Here is an 18,360-nt window from a genome sequence, read left to right on the forward strand (position 1 = left end):
TCTCGGCGACGTCAGTGGCTTTGGTTCTCCTACGGATCTCCTCATTTCAGATTCGATCTCGGAGAGATGCTCCGAGCATAGCCCTCTCCATTGCCCTCTGAGCGACCATGAGCTATCTCATCAGCCCCATAGTTACCGACCTCGATATGAGTTTTCGATATGGTTTGTAATATTTAAAAGAGGAAAAAAAATATTCAGGTGTAACAAAACAGCTTAGCTACGTACGGGCTTTGGGCGCTGATGCTGTAATCCTGTCACCTATTTTGGCCCGGAGTACAGACTGCTCACAGCCTGGGACTCTACATTTTACAGAGATCGACTCTAGATATGGCAACGAAGAGTCATTTAACAATTTGGTCCAAAAAGCGAAGAAACTAGGTAAGTTTAGAAGTTTCTATATTCAAGGGGATGCTAAGCACTGTAATTACTATAAATATTTTTGAACGTACGTGGTTGTTAAGGTGGAAGTTAAAATAACATTATACTAATTTACATTACTACAGATTATAAATCAAAGTCCTCCGCCACGTCTGTCTGTTCGCGATAAACTTAACTACTGCACCGATTTTCATGATGTTTGCACTAATTGATAGCCTGGTTCTTGAGGAGTGTTTTAGTATATAATTTACAGTTTTTGTGTACATTATTGCATACATTGAGGATATTTGTTGAAGTTGTCGGAAAAAAAGCCGTCTGGGAGCTTTTAACGAAAACGCAGTCTAAACCCTATGAGATATAGAAAAATAATGTATGGTGGAATTGTGTATAGTATGTAGGTCTATAGAAAAGTCTTCGATGTCATATGTCTATCTCTTAAGGATAACATATGATGAAGAAAGAACCTTTGTATTGTTTTTAAAAGGTGTGACGTCATTACTGTTGACATCACAATTGCTATCTTGCTGAAGATCACTCATTGATTCTTCTAAAGAAAACTACACGAGTAGGTATTTTATTACTTTCTTATATTCAACGGGCGGCATTAGGTTGTCCCAGAGAGGTCCGTACCGTACGACAGCCCGAGCACGACTGACCGAAGTGTCTACCGTGCGGCTGTATTTATAGGACCCGGCGCACGTGCTATAACCACGTGTTTTGAAATGCGGCCGTATTTATGAGGCTCGGTGCACGTGCACGTGTTTTCAATTCGTGTTGTAGTATTTGCGCCGATACATGCTATATCCATTTTAATACTTAAAATATCACAATGATAAAGAGGTCATGTAAAATCTGTTTACACAAACACGATATTAATCTTTATCATTTTTTATTACTACAATAACAAAATCATTCAAAACACGTTTTTGTTTCATTTTCAACACATTTACTTTGATTACACGTTTCCGATGACTTTAGACTACTATTGACAGAACAGCGTCTGCTGGGTCAGCTAGTATAGCATAAATATGATTTGGAAACGAAATTTCACGAGAGATCATTCAATAACTATTATTATGAAAAGTAATAATTAAATGAAGATATTTGCTGCCATAATAATTCTTAACACGCTTTTGTGAGCTTGGTATACAGTATCTGTGTATGGTATCTATGGGATATAATATGGTTAATATTTTCAGTACATTTATGAAAATTTAATATACGTTCACAAAAATCGTCACCTTTTTTCTTTTAATAGTGATTTTCATTATTATAACACTAGAAATAAGGGATTGCTTGTAACTAATTCTAATTAAGGGTAAATGTATACACTTCTATAATAAAGTCCCAGCCACTGTTCAGGCATTATATATAAATAAATTCAAATGTTTTATAAAAAAATGGCTCTGTCGTAAATCCAATTACTCCACTGCTGAATATCTAAATGATCGGACAGCCTGGGACTAGATTGTGATTATTTTATAGCAATAGAAATTACTGTACAATATTGTATATTTTTATTGAAAAGAGCGCAAAAAAAGAATGCTGGGAGAGTTTCTTGCGCCGCTTAGCCGCCGGTAGTAGTATCTAGTAGTTATTAGAAATGACATCAAAAATAATTCTAAAGGAATCAATTTTGAAAAAATAAATGCCTATTATGCCTTTTTCGTTGTTCAATAACCATGAATACGTCCGCTCAACTGACTTATTTGTGAAGAGAGGAGACCACGTCTCATACTCACAGAATACGAAAGCGTTGCCAACCCTATAAAGCGTCGAATATACGGTAATATCAGCGAAGAACGTGTCGGAGGCACTGTGGGGAGCGTCAACGGTTCTTACCTATCACGCCACCAACGCCTACATTTCATGACAAATTCTGTCTGCCTGTTAAAATTCAACATGGGCATAAAAAGAATAGAGTCCCAGGCCCAAGGGTGGCTTAAGATGCGATTAAGGGCATTTACCAGTGGGAGGTTCCTTTGCACAGGATGTCGTCTAGATGGGTACCACAACAGCGCGTATTTCTACCGTGAAGAAGTATTGAAGCATTGTTGTGTTTCGGTGTAAGTAGTTAGAAATTACTGGGCAAATAAGACTTAACATTTCTTATCTTAGTAATGTCTCAAGGTGACGAGGGCATTATTGTAGTACCGCTCAGAATTTGTGAGTATTTCAATAATTCTAACTGCGTCGTAATGGGCAGAATGTGATTAACAAAATATTTATTTGATCTATGCAAAAGCATTATATGATGTGTGAACATATAAGGTATATATGTTTGACATTTATACAACGAAAGTGCATATCAGCAGCAATCGTGATACTCCTTTTTTTGGGGTTAACAAATATTATAGGCTTAGAAAAAGAAGTTATTAACACGTAGGTTACTTATTCGTAAGTTATGAACAAAGTTGTAAATAATATTCTAGAATTGAAACTGCTGGTAACATTGCCACTTCAAACAGTCAGCATCACATCAGATTGGTTTAACTTGAGCGCTAACAGAACCACTGGCTTTGAAGATTTTGTGCATTGGAGAGACGGTAACAAGAATGATCCCCCGCTGGTAAGGAAAATTATCTACATATTATACTTTTTAATAAATACTCCAATGACGCTGGTGGCTTGGGTGCTGGTATGTGACGTTACTTGCGTCGACACTCTGGCACCTTCTCATGTCCAAGTTACGTCAGTTGGTGCTGGGGCTGCTGCTTCGACTGTCGAAGACAGTAAGCGACGCAAATATGTTGGTCTCAGTGAGTCATACATCTTTGTGCCGTTTGGTGTACTTTGTATACTTGGCCCGTGGAGCCCAGAGGCGCGGAGAATGTTCAAAATACTATGTTCGCGCCTCGATAAGGCTACTGTAAACCCAAGCGCTGGCAGCTTTTTTTTTTTTTATGGAATTGGAGGACCAACGAGCGTACGGGTCACCTGTTGTTAAGTGATCACCGCCGCCCATACTCTCTTGCAACACGAGAGGAATCACAGGAGCGTTGCCGGCCTTTAAGGAAGGTGTACGCGCTTTTTTTGAAGGTACCCATGTCGTATCGTCCCGGAAACACCGCACAAGGAAGTTCATTCCACAGCTTTGTAGTACGTGGAAGAAAGCTCCTTGTAAACCGCACTGTGGAGGACCGCCACACATCCAGATGGTGAGGATGATATCCTAACTTGTGGCGTGTCGTGCGAAGGTGGAATTCGGCGGCAGGAATTAGGTAAAACAGCTCTTCGGAACACTCCCCGTGATAAATGCGGTAGAAGACACACAATGAAGCGACGTCTCTACGCAACGCCAAGTGATCCAGCCGTTCACAGAGTACTGGGTCCCCGACAATTCGAGCTGCTCTGCGTTGCACGCGGTCAAATGGATCGAGCTGATACTGGGGTGCGCCAGACCAGAGATGACAGCAATACTCCATGTGTGGCCGGACCTGCGCTTTGTACAGCGCTAGAATGTGGGCCGGCTTGAAGTATTGCCGTGCTCTATTAATGACGCCCAGTTTCTTTGAAGCCAATTTGGCTTTGCCCTCCAGATGGCCACGGAATTGGCAATTGCTCGAGATTTCGAGACCCAGTATTCCGATACTAGGCGAGGCTTTTAGGGAAGTGTTGTCGAAGAACGGTGATGCGACAAATGGGGTTTTTTTAGTGGTAAACGCGCAAACTTGAGTCTTCTGGGGGTTAAATTGGACAAGGTTCAATTTACCCCATTCCGCGACCTTCTCAAGAGAGGACTCGATAGAAGACACAAGTTTCTCCCGGCACTGGTCGACGATTTCCCGAGAGAGACGTGCATGGCCCGTGTATACGGCATCACCAGAGCTGTTATCTGCATAGCGATGAATGTTGGAGGTGTCCAACATATCAATTTCGGTCAACAGATCAGCCTTGCTATCCAACGCGGTAATGCTGCCAGTATTCTTGGTACGCTTCCACGTAATGATAGTTTTAATTTTATGTAGTCGTAGTATTGTAAATATAGTTATAATATTTGTTTGTGTTGGAATAATAAATAAAAAATAAATACTCTATTAAATTTATTAACAATATAATAAAGCCTTTTATTTCTTACAGCCTATAAAACATGAAGTTATATTATATTATGTTAGTTTACCTATATACGATTATTAGTTTTGTTAGTAATTAACTTTGGTTCCTAAAATTTACTTGTGTTAGTTTTTCCTTAATCCTATATTATTATTCTTCATTCCGTAAGAACTCCTCTGTAGGTGAAGGCCTCCTCCAAAGATAGCCAGTCCTCTCTAGATTGGGCTACTTGAATCCAGTTGGTGCCAGCTGTTTTTTTGATGTCATCTTCCCAACTAGCTACAGGTCTACCTCTCTTTCTTTTTCCCTGTGGACCCGCCCATGTGGTCACCGTTTTTGTCCATCTCTTGTCACGTAGACGCGCCACATGTCCGGCCCACCTCCATTTTAGTGACCGAGCGTGTTCTAATCCATCTCTTGCCTTGGTTATATTTCTAATTTTGGTGTGCCTTATTTTTTGCATTTTTCTAATATTTAGCATACTGCGTTCTATACCCCGCTGACATGCAATTATTTTGTCCTTTGTTTTTTTGTTGAATTTCCATGTTTGGCAAGCATACGTGAGGCACGGTATTAGGCACGTGTTTAGAACTTTGGTTTTAATTTTGATCGGCATGCTGCTTTTGAATATGTCCTTCAAAGACCAGTATTTGTTCCAGGTAAGCTGTGTCCTGCGTTCAACTTCTTGATCGTTACTATTGTGGTGTAAGCTAATTTGTTTACCCAGGTATATGTAGTTGTCTGTATATTTAAGAGGCTCGGTACCAACATATACTGCTCTCTTTTCACTGTTAGTCATCAACATTGTTTTGGACAAGTTCATTTCCAAACCTACTAGTTTACTGGCATTATTAAGTGATTGTATCATATATTGGATTTCTTGTCCTGTTTCAGATAAGAGAACCAAGTCATCTGCAAACCTTAGGTGACTTAGGTAGGCATCTTTAATCTTAATACCCCGGCCTTTCCAATTGAGTTGACTAATTATTGATTCCAGTGTTGCTAGAAACAGCAATGGTGAAAGAGGGTCGCCCTGTCTTACTCCTCTTTTTATCGGGAACCAAGGCCCAGCTGTCTCTAGTTTGATTCTGCTCTTGCTGTTATTGTATATAGCCTTGATTACAGAAATGTATTCTTTTTCTATCCCTTGTGTTGTTAGGCTTTCCCATATGCTTTTATGTGACACGCAATCAAATGCTTTACTGTAATCAATGTATGTAATATAGAGTGGTCTTTTTTTGTCGCGGTATTTCTCAATCAGAAGTTCCAATGTGTGTATGTGGTCGATCGTTGAGTATCCCTTTCTAAACCCAGCTTGCTCGACAGGTTGACGCGCTTCTAATGTTGAGTATATTCTGTTATTTATTATTGATGAGAAGAGCTTGTAGATGCTAGGTAGCAGGCTTATTGGTCTGTAGTTACCTATATCATTGGGGTCACCTTTTTTGTAGATAAGGATAATGTCAGATTCTGACCACTGGGTGGGTGTTTCTCCAGTTTCAAGAATGAGGTTAAACAGATCGGTCAGGTGAATTATAAGAGTTGCGGAATCGGTTTTTAGTATCTCATTCGTGATGCCATCAGAGCCTGGGCTTTTCTCTTGTTTAAGGTTTTTTGTTGCTGTTAGGACTTCGCTTATTTCAATCAGATGTATAAGTGGATTTCTATTGTTAGGAATTAGGTACTGATCTCTTCCAACCATGCTTGTTGTTTCTCTGGTGCTGTATAATTTTTTATAAAATTGTGTTGCTACAGTGATGATGTCTTTACGGTTGTTGTGTATATTTTTGCCCTGCTTCAAACCTTTGATCCATGTTTTATGTGTTCGCAGCTCTTTAAAAGCTTTCTTTGTACCTCCGGTTTCAATTATGTGTTTTTCGATAGTGTTATATCTGTGGTTTGAGTAATCATTCCTAATATACTTACTTATAAGCTTGGAAAGGGCAGAGATCTCATTTTTAGTTGCTTGTGATTTGGGTTTTGTCTTCTGGCATTCCTTCCGTCTCTCCATAAGCTGTAACGTGCGCTCTGACAGAATTTTATGTTCCTTATTTTTGTTTTGAATTGCTTGTAGGCTTCTGGTTATGGCTTTGACAATATAGTCATAATAGCTTTGGACTGTTTTATTTAACGGTGCTTTCAGTGTCTTATTTATGCATTCGTTGAATTTAGAGATATCGCCTTCCTTAGTTATTATTTTATTTTGATGGTTATTGTATTTTGTTCGGCTTTTCTTTGACTGTATATGTAATATCGTTACTCTGACGGGCCTATGGTCTGAGGGGAAGTTTATATTCAGTACTTCTATATTTTGAAATAACTGGGGACGGTTTGATAGAACAAGATCGATTTCATTTTTGTATTTTTTATCAGGTGAAAGCCATGTCCATCTGCGTTTTAATTTTTTCTTATAAAATGTATTTACTATTGACAGTTTGTTTTCCATAGCAAATTCTATCAATCGCTGTCCCCTCTTATTCCTCTCGCCATATCCGTTCGGTTTCGTCACTAGATATTCTTCCTTTTTTGGTTTACCAATTTTCGCATTCCAGTCTCCCATCAGTATGAAATCTTCATCTGATATTTCAATCGCTTTGTTTAGTGTACAGTAGAAATTGTCAATCTCGTCTTTGTTAGCTTTTTCAGTAGGGGCATAAACTTGTATAATTGACAATCGCGTATCTTCGAATGCCAAGTTTAAAATAGCAACTCTTTCTGATAGGCCAATGTAGCTCTCTATTTTGTTTTTGTGGCATTTTCTTATTATAAAGCCTACACCATACAAGCCAGGCGTTTGTCCCGTGTAGCATAATATAAAATTGTCATACTCTTATATTCTGTCTCCCATGCGTCTAGTTTCAGACAGTCCTATTATGTCATATTTGATGTTTGATAAGGATTCATTTAATTCAATTAAGCGTTCGTATGTTGAGAGTGTTTTAACATTATATGTTAAAATGTAGAGTTTTCCAGATGTTCTAGTCTTAGGTGTGGTGCTGTGAGGCATTTTGGTTGCTAATTTTAATTTTGTTTGATCCTTTGGAGGGTTTTGGTCATAATCTTCCACGGTGACCAGCCGGCTTGGAAGATGTGTATTATTTTTTGACATTATTTATTATTATTATTATATATATATATATATATATATATAGGTGAGGGTAATGATAAGAAATTGAAATATTTTACTTTATTCATCAAGTAAATATTGCTCTTATCGCCCCTTTTAGTCGATTAAAGTAGAGTCTAACTGAAAGAGCGCTACATAATCGAGTGTGACAGCTTATACACTTAGACAATAAATTACGTGGCATGTTGTGTTGGTTGTGTGTAAAAGACGTGAAACATTCAGAGGTGCAGATAGAAATTCTATTAAAGTAAAAAAACTACCTCATTTAAAAACTACATATGACGTAACGGTCAATCAAGAAACCTTTACGTAAAAATGTGAGTAACGATATATCATTGTTACGAATAGAGTTGTCAAAACTATTGAATATGTTTGTCTTATCTTCCTATTCCGGTAATCTCCGAAACGCCTAGAACATTTTAAAAATTTGAACGAAAATCTAAAATTGTAAATAAAATTCAATGTTGTTTAAGGATCGCCTTAACCAATGAAATTTCAGGTGGACGATAATATAGGAACCTGGGTTTGGGACGACAAACGTAATGGATATTACAGATCACTGAACAATGCTAGCTTCTTGAACTTGTGCTCAGAAACAATAGCGGCGGCTTTCAAAACCATTATGTGCTACTGGACAAAGCTTGATGTGGCCGGGTTTCTCCTGAAGCCCGACTATCCGATTAGTTATGAGTGCGGGATTGAGCTGGTTCAAAGAATATCGGTTCATGCTGCAAGTTGTTCTCGAGATGCAAATGGAGATACTCCGTAAGTAATGTTCTTGTACCAAAACCAACTAACCTACATTGCGCGGAGTTTCCAGGACGATACGACATGGGTACCTTAAAAAAAAGCGTGAACTGCTTCCTGTGGTTCTTCAGGAATTTCAGGAGAATGTGGCGGCGGTGATCACTTATAATCACGTCACGCTCGTTTGTCCTCCTCTTCGATAACTTAAAACATTAATGTTTTTATAATATCGAGGAGCTATTCTAAAGTTTTATTTAATGTCAAAGAATGATACCTTTGTAATTTCTAATAATTGCGTCTTATAGTCGAATTAATATAGAGTAATTTTAAAACCTCCCAAATTTATTAATAAGTTTTAAAAACATTTCGACTGTTTTTAAAACTAAAAATAAATTTATTTTTTGTGTTGTGTAGCAAGGAAAGTTGTACAACTATACAAATTAACTAACAGCTACCAGTTTACCAGTGGGACTGGGCACACTGTGTTCTTTACACAGGGTGCCACATTTTCTGCCATGAAGCAGTAATGAACAAACTAACAAAAACAAAATAATATGTTCTATGGCAGAAACATTTTTGTACTCTGCAATGGATTAAAGGACACAGCAACTCACTGGGCAATGATGCCGTAGATGAACTATCCAAAAGGGGATCCGAAGCCGTAGCATATGGACCGTAGGCACAACTACCCATACCTCAGGCCCAAATAAAAAAAGGCTACGAGAAAAAACGAAACAGTCCCACCTAACAGAATGGAGAAACAGCAAAGGTTGTAGGCAAACAAAGAATGTGGTTCCGGTGCCCCCAAAGAGGTTCGCCCGCAACCTGATGAGACTACACAGGGACAATATACGCACAATTGTAGGTGTAGTCACCGGTCACTGTCCCTTGAACAAGCATCTGTCTATCACTATAAATTTTCTCGCAATTGTGTTGCCACTCAGAATCTTGGGTTCAATCTAAGAACCTGGCCAGCACTGCATTGTAATGGGCAGGTTATCACTTACAATCAGATGAAATTTTTGCTAGTCTCGTCATTTTCTCTCATAAAAAAGTTCCTTACAAAGTCCTTTTCAGCTGTAAATATTAAGAGTGAAAATATGAAAAACTGTATAATGGTGCCTTGCATCATGGTGATGACAACACCTTTAAAGCCTTTGCAAATTATTATTCCAAATGTTACAAACAGAAGTATATACAAGTCATGATAACAGATAGAGGCTAGACCATTTTAAAGTAGTCATTAAATTTGTATATAGTTTAATACATGTAGTATTTTCATAATCGATAATTTTATTTACAGGGTTTGTGGAATGATTATTAATTCTCAATAACTCTTGTGTATTTATCTATTAATTTACATTTTTATTTTGTACTTACTCATGTAATGAATTGAGTCTTTGATTTGAGCATTTTTGTTACATCACTTTACATATACTATGAAATATAATTGATACATAAAATAATAAAATGACTTGTAAAAAAAATAATCTGAAAATGTTGATTAAAATCAGTGGCAATGAGTTTCTTTCAACTTCATCTCATTAAAAAACAAGGTAGCTTTTTTTATGGAAACCGACTTCAAAAACCGACAAGTACAAAATAACTTAATAAAGATAAATTATATTATCTTTAATATTAATACAATACTACCTATTGATAGAGTTTTAGTCGATGCCTGCCCGCTTGGGTTGTTTTGTTCTAGACAAAGCTATCAAAGTCACAAGTGGCGAGTGTAGGTACTTGCAAGTGGAATTATATTTGGCTTGGCACCAAGCAAGAATCTTTGAAATTATGCAATATGCATAAAGATATCATGATACAATTCAAACAAAATAAAATAATTTATTGCGGCAAAAGCGAAACATCAGGATAAATAAATAAATACAATTGATATGGAATCATTATGACATTAAAATAAACTTATTATAAAATAATCCATTATTATTTCAGCATTATCTTAGTCGATACAAAAGCGAATATATCAGTAGCGATGCGGTACTACGGCGAGGGGTCACCAGGTGCCAACAGCGTAATAAGTAACGCTCTAACATCGTCCTCGAGGAAAACCGCACCAGATTTAGCGCTGGACATACATGCCGCTCTCTTGTACGGTCCACAAGATACAACTCCCGCTTGGCTGGTAAGTTATGAGATCTGCACACATTTTGAATAAGCTTTTATAGTACTTTGCTTTTACTTACGACTTATTTACGACAGCATTATTTATTAAGTACTGTGATTAATACATTTTTGTAACCTAAACTATTAAACTTTCCTTCCATTCATCATCATTCATCCCCACATTGGGTTGATTTTAAAGATGCTAGAACAAATATTTATTTATTTTTATCATGTGCCGAATTACAAAGTTTCATGATGTTATCTTCGATAATGACGAACAACCATACACACAAACTTTCATCCCCTATGTCAATCCCGCCAATAAGAGGTTGCCTATGTCCTTTGCCAAGGTCTTGTCTATCTCTGTACTAAATTTCATGAAAATTGTTTCAGTGCTTTAGGCATGAAAGTGTAACAAAAAAACTTACATTCACATTACATGAATAGCGCCCACGTAAGGGTAATTAATTTCGGAATTCCTGTGAGTAATCTAGTAGCCGCGAGCTAGTGTAGGCACTTACTTGCGCCACACCGCGCCGTAGCCGTCAAAACTTGTAGGCGAATAGCGCCCACGTAAGGGTTATTAATTTCGGAACATCCTGTAAGTAATCTAGAAACCGCGATCTAGCGTAGGCACTTACTTCTGCCACACCGTGCCATAGCCGTCAGAACTCGTAGGCAAATAGCGCCCACGTAAGGGTAATTAATTTCGGAACATCTGTAAGTAATCTTGTAGCCGCGAGCTAGCGTAGGCACTTACTTCTGCCACACCACGCCGTAGCCGTCAGAACTCGTAGGCGAATAGCGACCACGTAAGGGTAATTAATTTCGGAACATCCTGTAAGTAATCTTGTAGCCGCGAGCTAGCGTAGGCACTTACTTCTGCCACACCGCGCCGTAGCCGTCAGAACTTATAGGTAAATAGCGCCCACGTAAGGGTGATTAAAATATTGTTTTCTAAATATATAATTTATTTATATATAATAGTTTATGTGTGTGTGTATGATTGACGACGATGATGTTTATGCATTTCAGACAAGTTCGCATGAAGATAGCCGAATTGTGAGTAGACTTGGAAGTGACATGGTGGATGCTATCAACATGCTATCCCTGATCCTGCCTGGAGCAACCATCATACAGCAAGGGGACGAATTAGCAGCTGCAGACACCCTCTTAGAATGGGCTACTCAGACCAAATGCTGGCCAAATCCTATGATACCTTCTGCTGCGCCGTTTCCCTGGGATGACTCAGTCAGTGGCGGCTTCACGACTGCTGAAGCCTGGGTTCCACTCGCGCCCAACTATAGATATGCAAATGCTAAGACGGAGTATGGGAATGAGTTGAGTCACCTTGGAGTTGTGAGGGTGTTGGCAGATACTAAGAAAAATACGGTGGGCTTCCATACGGAGGTTAGTTTATAAAGTTACTTGATATGAAGGAAAACTTAGTTTAGAAAACTTAGGAAAGGTTACTTGAATTGAAGGAACTGACTTAACAGCTGATTAATTGATAGCTAATCACTGATGCCTTTTGACAAATATATTGACAATATCTTAGATATCTAATATATAACTCTAGATAGACTGTGACAGCTGTGAACAGGTCGAAAAGAAAAAGCGCCGATTCAAAAGTGACTGAGGTATCGCGTGTGTAAAACGTAGCTGTCATGCACACTATATTAGTAAAACTGGCCTGTTGTTATGCGTTGACTAACAGCAACAGGCTTTATCTGGACGTATAAATTATCTAAGGATAAAATGCTAGATAAATATATTTAAAAGTAACGCCTAGAGTTTATAGTGAAATGTTTACAAACAGAAAATTTGCTTAGGATAGGTTTATTCGTGTGATAACGTTTCCCGCGTTTATTTGCAAGGATGCTTGACATTCAGAAAACTCCAGAATTATCATTGACAGTGTTGTCAGCGATATTCAAATTCAAAATAGGATGTGACATCACTTATTGAAAGTCAAAAACTACCACCCATTCCCAAAAGAATGCCTCAGACCTGAGAAGAATGGGCGCAACAAACTCAGCGGGCTTTTATATATATATATATATAGTATTAGTAGTATTTATACTAGTTCTTTTTTATTTATAGATATAGTCAACATTTGGCATATTCTTGGTTTAGTCTCAGGTATATACCAAGTTTATTTGTAAGCCCGTTGAACTTTATATTTCAGATAAAAAGGTTGAATGACGTATTAGCAGTACTAAGATGGGGCGGGCCGGCTTCTGTAATTGTCGTCTCCAACATTGGGCCAAAAAGCTCAGAAAGTCAACTATGAATGATACCAGGTCTGCCTGGAGACATGACTGTTGCTGCCACTTCAAGCGGATCACGATTCTCGCCAGGGGTTCATATCAATGTGGAGAAGACTTTGAAGCTATCGCCAGGGGAGACGGTACTTCTTGTTGGTGCTCCAAGACATTGTGGTGGTCCCGGGCCAGTTGACAAGATTGCTAGCAAACTGTCTGAGGGTTGGCAGAAACTTAATAAATATTTTAGTAACATTTAATATTTGGTGAATGACGATTGATAATACACCATATGCTATTCTTAATTTTTTTTTTAAATATATTCTAAAAAGTTCGGAAAGATTCGATAGCCAACTGGTATTTTTAATTCTTCAAAATGATTCCACGTTATGCTAAGAAAAATTGTTTTAAATTTAAATGAATAATGGCCGCGCCAAAAAGGAAGCCGCCATGATCGTGACGCCGTAATAACACTTAGATTAATGATTGGTCTTCGCTGCGCTCCAGCTAGATACCACAGGCGTAGTCGTAAAGTGCGGCAACTAATGCCCAAGTGGGCCAACTCAAGCCCGTCTCGAACAATGTGTGACGTTGACGAGCCACATGTTCTATTAAACTTTACTAATAAATGGAACTTAAATGCCGGGTTGCGTAGTAAAACTTTGTAAAAATAATACTTCTAGAAATAAGACAGACACAGGGATCACATATCATCAGTAAGCATTTGTATTTTATTAATTTCAATGTAAAATTACAAGGAAGATTATAAGTTACAAAATTTGATCACGCAATGCATGAGATAGTTGCATTCAATAGTTTATTACATTACGGTGAGCTCTTAGCCTTATAATTACAACAAATACAATAAATAATGAACTTCTAGTCTACTTTGGACTTATTGTGTAAAATAAGTTAGATCCTAAAAGGGTAAGTAATCAATTAAATCCTTTAATTCTTCCTTGTATACGTATCGGAAATAATAATTATCTATCATACATGACATACATAGACAAATGCATAACAAACTTAATCGTAGTTACCAGAAAAACCACCCAAACTAGCTTGAGTTGAAGAGTAAGGCTAAAATGAAATAAAACTTCACACTTAAAATGTGTAACAGAAATCCTATTACTGCGAGAAAATCCTGAGAATTCTTGACACAGTTCTAAAGGTTGTGCCGAGCGCTTCGTAACTTAGCGCAGGTCGTAGACATATTTAGAGCTGTGTCACTTAGAATTGCTTGGAGTCAACTTAACATAATTACGAGTTATTGTATTGATATAATATGACATATCAATTTTATTTTACGACAATAAGATACGAGACGAGCAGGACGTTCAGCTGATGGTAATTGATACGCCCTGCCCATTACAATGCAATGGCGCTAAGGACTCTTGAAAAAGCCAAAAAATTCTAAAAAGTTATAAAATTTGCGCTCGTTGCCTTGAGACATAAGATGTCAAGTCTTATTTGCCCAGTAATTTCACTAGCTGCGGCGCCCTTCACACCAAAACAAACACATGGATACATTATTGCTTCACGTTACATATATACGCCATTGTGGTACCCATAATTAGCCGGCATCCTGTGCAAAGGACCCTCCCACCAAAGATATAAATACAATAAAACTGTTTTGTTTCCCCATAGATTCCAAAACAGCTGGATTGATTTAAATCAAATTCTCAAGCAACTTACAAGAAAGCTCAACGTGTGTAACGTCGTTAGCATTTTTTTATTGTGTCTTATTTAATAAAGATATGCTATTTCTTGGATCTAATTCAAACAAAATTATATATAATTAAAAGGCAGTCTTTGGTTAATGTCGATAGAAGTGGAAACTAAGTAACTTGTGAATTGTACCGTCGAGATATTAGATTATTATTTTTTATTTTATTTTTTATTATAATCTAGAGAAATATACTCTTTGTACATATATTATAATAGGGCACGGAGGTATATCTATGTACATATATACACCGTATACAAATAGCTCATGGAAAGCTTTCGGTGACGATGACGTCATGATTTTACACGCTTTTTATCAGCTTCACCTGTATGTACGTTTGTTTGTAACCGACTGATTTGGGCGCGATTATGACCTATTTGAAACGGCCAGATTTCGTTCAAACTTCGTAGATTTATCAAGGACCGATGACAATACATTAAATTTATGAAATTGTTCTATTTCTCAATTTTCAAAATAAGATTTTTGATAAATTTATATAATTTTCATCACTCTTTTTTTTGCTAGATTTTCTATAAATAGCGTGTTTTTTACTTTCTATTTGACTACTATTTATTGTTCACCTAAAAAATGCTCAACGTGCCTAAGAAGTATTCACCTCAATAACTGGTTAACGGATGTCGTAAATATTTTGCCATAACGGTTACAACTCAGACTAACGGGAAGGGCTCAATATATCGTATGTTTTTCCACGCATACTTAGCAGGTGAAATTATCAAATATATATTATACTAGCTGACCCAGCAAACGTTGCATTGCCATATAAAGTAATTAAAAAAAATTGGGGTATAAAAAGTTCTCAGGCCTACCTTTATCGTACTATCATATTATTGTATTCGATTGCCATCTTGCAACCCTTTAGCGGATTTGTGGATAGAACTTCTGTTTTAATATAAAAATCGCGATACAAAAATAGTTGTAGATCGTAGAAGGGCAAAAATTTTAAGTTGTATCTATTTTTAAATGCTGAATCATAATAAAAAAAAATAAAAAAAAATAAAAAAAAAATATCAAAAAAATAAAAAAATAATGGGGTGGACTACCCTTAACATTTAGGGGGATGAAAAATAGATGTTGTTCGATTCTCAAACCTACCCAATATGCACACAAAATTTCATGAGAATCGGTCAAGCCGTTTCGGAGGAGTTTAACTACAAACACCGCGACACGAGAATTTTATATATTAGACTAGCTGACCCAGCAAACGTTGTATTGCCGATATTAAAATCGCGATACAAAAGTAACTGTTGATCGTAGATGGGTGAAAATTTGAAGTTGTATGTATTTTTTACTGCTGACTCATAATACAACAAATTTAAAAAAAAAATGTCAAAAAAATAAAAAAATAAATCGTGTGGACCACCCTTAACATTTAGGGGTATGAAAAATTCCGATTCCGCCGATTCTCAGACCTACTCAATATGCTCACAAAATTTCATGAGAATCGGTCAAGCCGTTTCGGAGGAGTACGGGAACGAACATTGTGACACGAGAATTTTATATATAAGATTTACACATACATGTTTACAATGCAGTTTTCTTATCCATAAGTGTTTATTGCTCACATCATGATTGCGTGCCATAATGGCGTACCAGAAACTTGAGAGATTTTAATCGTGTATGCTGTGATATTAGGACCACTTTGGTTAGTTGCAAATAGAGATGGAATGAAGCCTGTTACGTCCTCCACGGTAAAGAAATAATAATCATAATGTAAACAAAATTTTCGCAGGCAACAAACATATGTAATACATTAATAATTAACCCTTTCTTTGTTGCTTCATTTCATATATTTTCAAATTTAAATTCAAATATTTTTATTCAAAATAGGATTTAAAATCACTTATTGAACGTCAAAAACCACCACCCATTCAAAAGAGACTGCCTCAGATCTGAGAATTAATGGGCGCAAGAAACTCAGCGGGCTTTTTTTTTTTAATATAAAATATGGATTACAATGTGATATCGTACAATAAACATTTATAATTAAAGAGCCTGAGGGTGTTCGCTTTATTCCCAGTCCGTGGTGTCATTAAGAAAATCGTTAATCTATACTTAATATTATAAAGCTGCAGTGTTTGTTTGTTTGTTTGTTTGAACGCGCTAATCTCTGGTACTACTGGTCCGATTTGAATGATTCTTTCAGTGTTGGGTAGTCCATTTATCGAGGAAGGCTATAGGCTATGTTTTTTTTTTTCAAAATTAGGGATCCGTAATAAAATTGCTATTTTGTAACACAAGGTGTAAAATCGAAAACCTATTTTTGCGTGCGCTGCAAAAACTATTGACAATAGAACAAAATGATGTACAGGCTATAATATAGGCAATATTTTATTACTTATAAAACTATCGCGTGAATTATACTTTATATGGCAAAACAACGTTTGCCGGGTCAGCTAGTGCTATAATAACCTTTCCCACACAAACGTTTTTTTAACAATTCTTTTAAATTTCGTAACACATTTGTTTTGTACATTTTCTGGGATCATATTGTAGAAGCATATACATCGCCCAACAAAAAACTTACTAACTCGACCCAACCGAGTAGTAGGCATAACAAGTTTATGTTTGTTCCTCGTGTTAACATTATGAATATCACATATAATTCATTCACAGTGGAAATGCAAATTAATTATAATTTTAAAATCAAATGATAAATTATGTCGAATTGGTTATGTTAGTTACTACTTGATAATTCTTAACATATAAATGAATTTTTTCTTCTTTCACCATTCTGAAAATTCCTTAATGCACTAATGTTAATGTTACAATTTGTACATTAGAGTTAAAGGAGATTTTATATATTAGAATCAGTTGTCTGCCCTATAGCTTTCATATTTCGCGATTTAAAGCCGCCACAGCACAGGAATTCTGCCGTAAAACGCGAGGAATTCCCACAAACATATTTCTGTACTGTGAAATATAAACAGTTCATAATTAGCTTCGCGTACCTTTGCACGTGTGTCAATAGTGCTATAACAAAATTGATAAATTTTATGTATGTGTATTAAAAACCTTAATAAAATAGTAAAACTAGGCAAACAATTGGAAATACTTGTTACGAATTGTGATAAATTATTACTTACGAATTACGATGTCATAAAAACGCGTTATATATCAATACATTACATATTTCTTGCGCCGCTTCTTCTCTCTCAGAGCGCCATTTGTTTCCGAAGCGGTAATAGTATCTAGTATAATATCTATTTATTATATGACATCAAAAAGAATTCTAAAGGAATCAATTTTGAGAAAATAAATGCATTTTATGCCTTTATAACGAATTTCCTATAACGCGGTACCACTCTACCGCGTTATAGGGAGTATATGTTGTTATTTTCATACATGTAACTTACATTCACACCTTTACACTGTTAAATATACGCACAAAAGAGAAGAAAGATTCAAACTACAAAAATAATAATAAAAAAGATAACACTTTCAGACGATGACTTGTTCCGATAAATAGTTTTTTATCAAGTTTGAAAATGCATGAGCGTCTGAGGTTTTTACATATTATAATGACACAGGCTTTCGCCTAAACTACAAATGAATTCAATAAAAAGGTCGTAGTGTGATGAGAAACACATAAAACTCGATTAGCTTGAGACCGCAATTTATCATAATAGGTGCAGTACATACTTATTTCTTTTAATTAAAGTAAACATAATTATGAAATTGTCATTATCACAGTTGAAAATTAATTATTTTCTCATGACCCATAAACCTGTAGATAGCCTCTAGTGCTGGCGGACAAAATGGAGTCTCGGTAAAAGTAACCGCGAAATCTTCACGTTTCTTACGGAAATACAAACCACCAGAGGGCGTTATTGCAACGCCGGTGTGTATTATGTTCAAATTGTGTCACACAGTTCAATAACACGCGGAATTTTAAAATATTACTGGTATTTGGTAGTAATGCT

General features: G+C 36.6%; 1 protein-coding gene and 1 long non-coding RNA gene across 2 annotated transcripts in view; one reads left to right on the forward strand and one right to left on the reverse strand.

Moving 5' to 3' along the window:
• LOC126979932 (uncharacterized) overlaps positions 1–18,360 on the reverse strand; it is a 135,276-nt gene that overhangs the window by 116,532 nt on the left and 384 nt on the right. The window lies entirely within an intron of this gene.
• LOC126979957 (uncharacterized) lies at positions 223–12,908 on the forward strand. Its single transcript, XR_007732930.1, has 6 exons — positions 223–378; positions 2,811–2,947; positions 8,058–8,323; positions 10,259–10,448; positions 11,465–11,839; positions 12,618–12,908. It is a non-coding gene; the product is annotated as an uncharacterized LOC126979957 (long non-coding RNA).

This window comes from Leptidea sinapis, chromosome 4, assembly GCF_905404315.1.
Source record: "Leptidea sinapis chromosome 4, ilLepSina1.1, whole genome shotgun sequence".
Lineage (NCBI taxonomy): Eukaryota > Metazoa > Arthropoda > Insecta > Lepidoptera > Pieridae > Leptidea > Leptidea sinapis.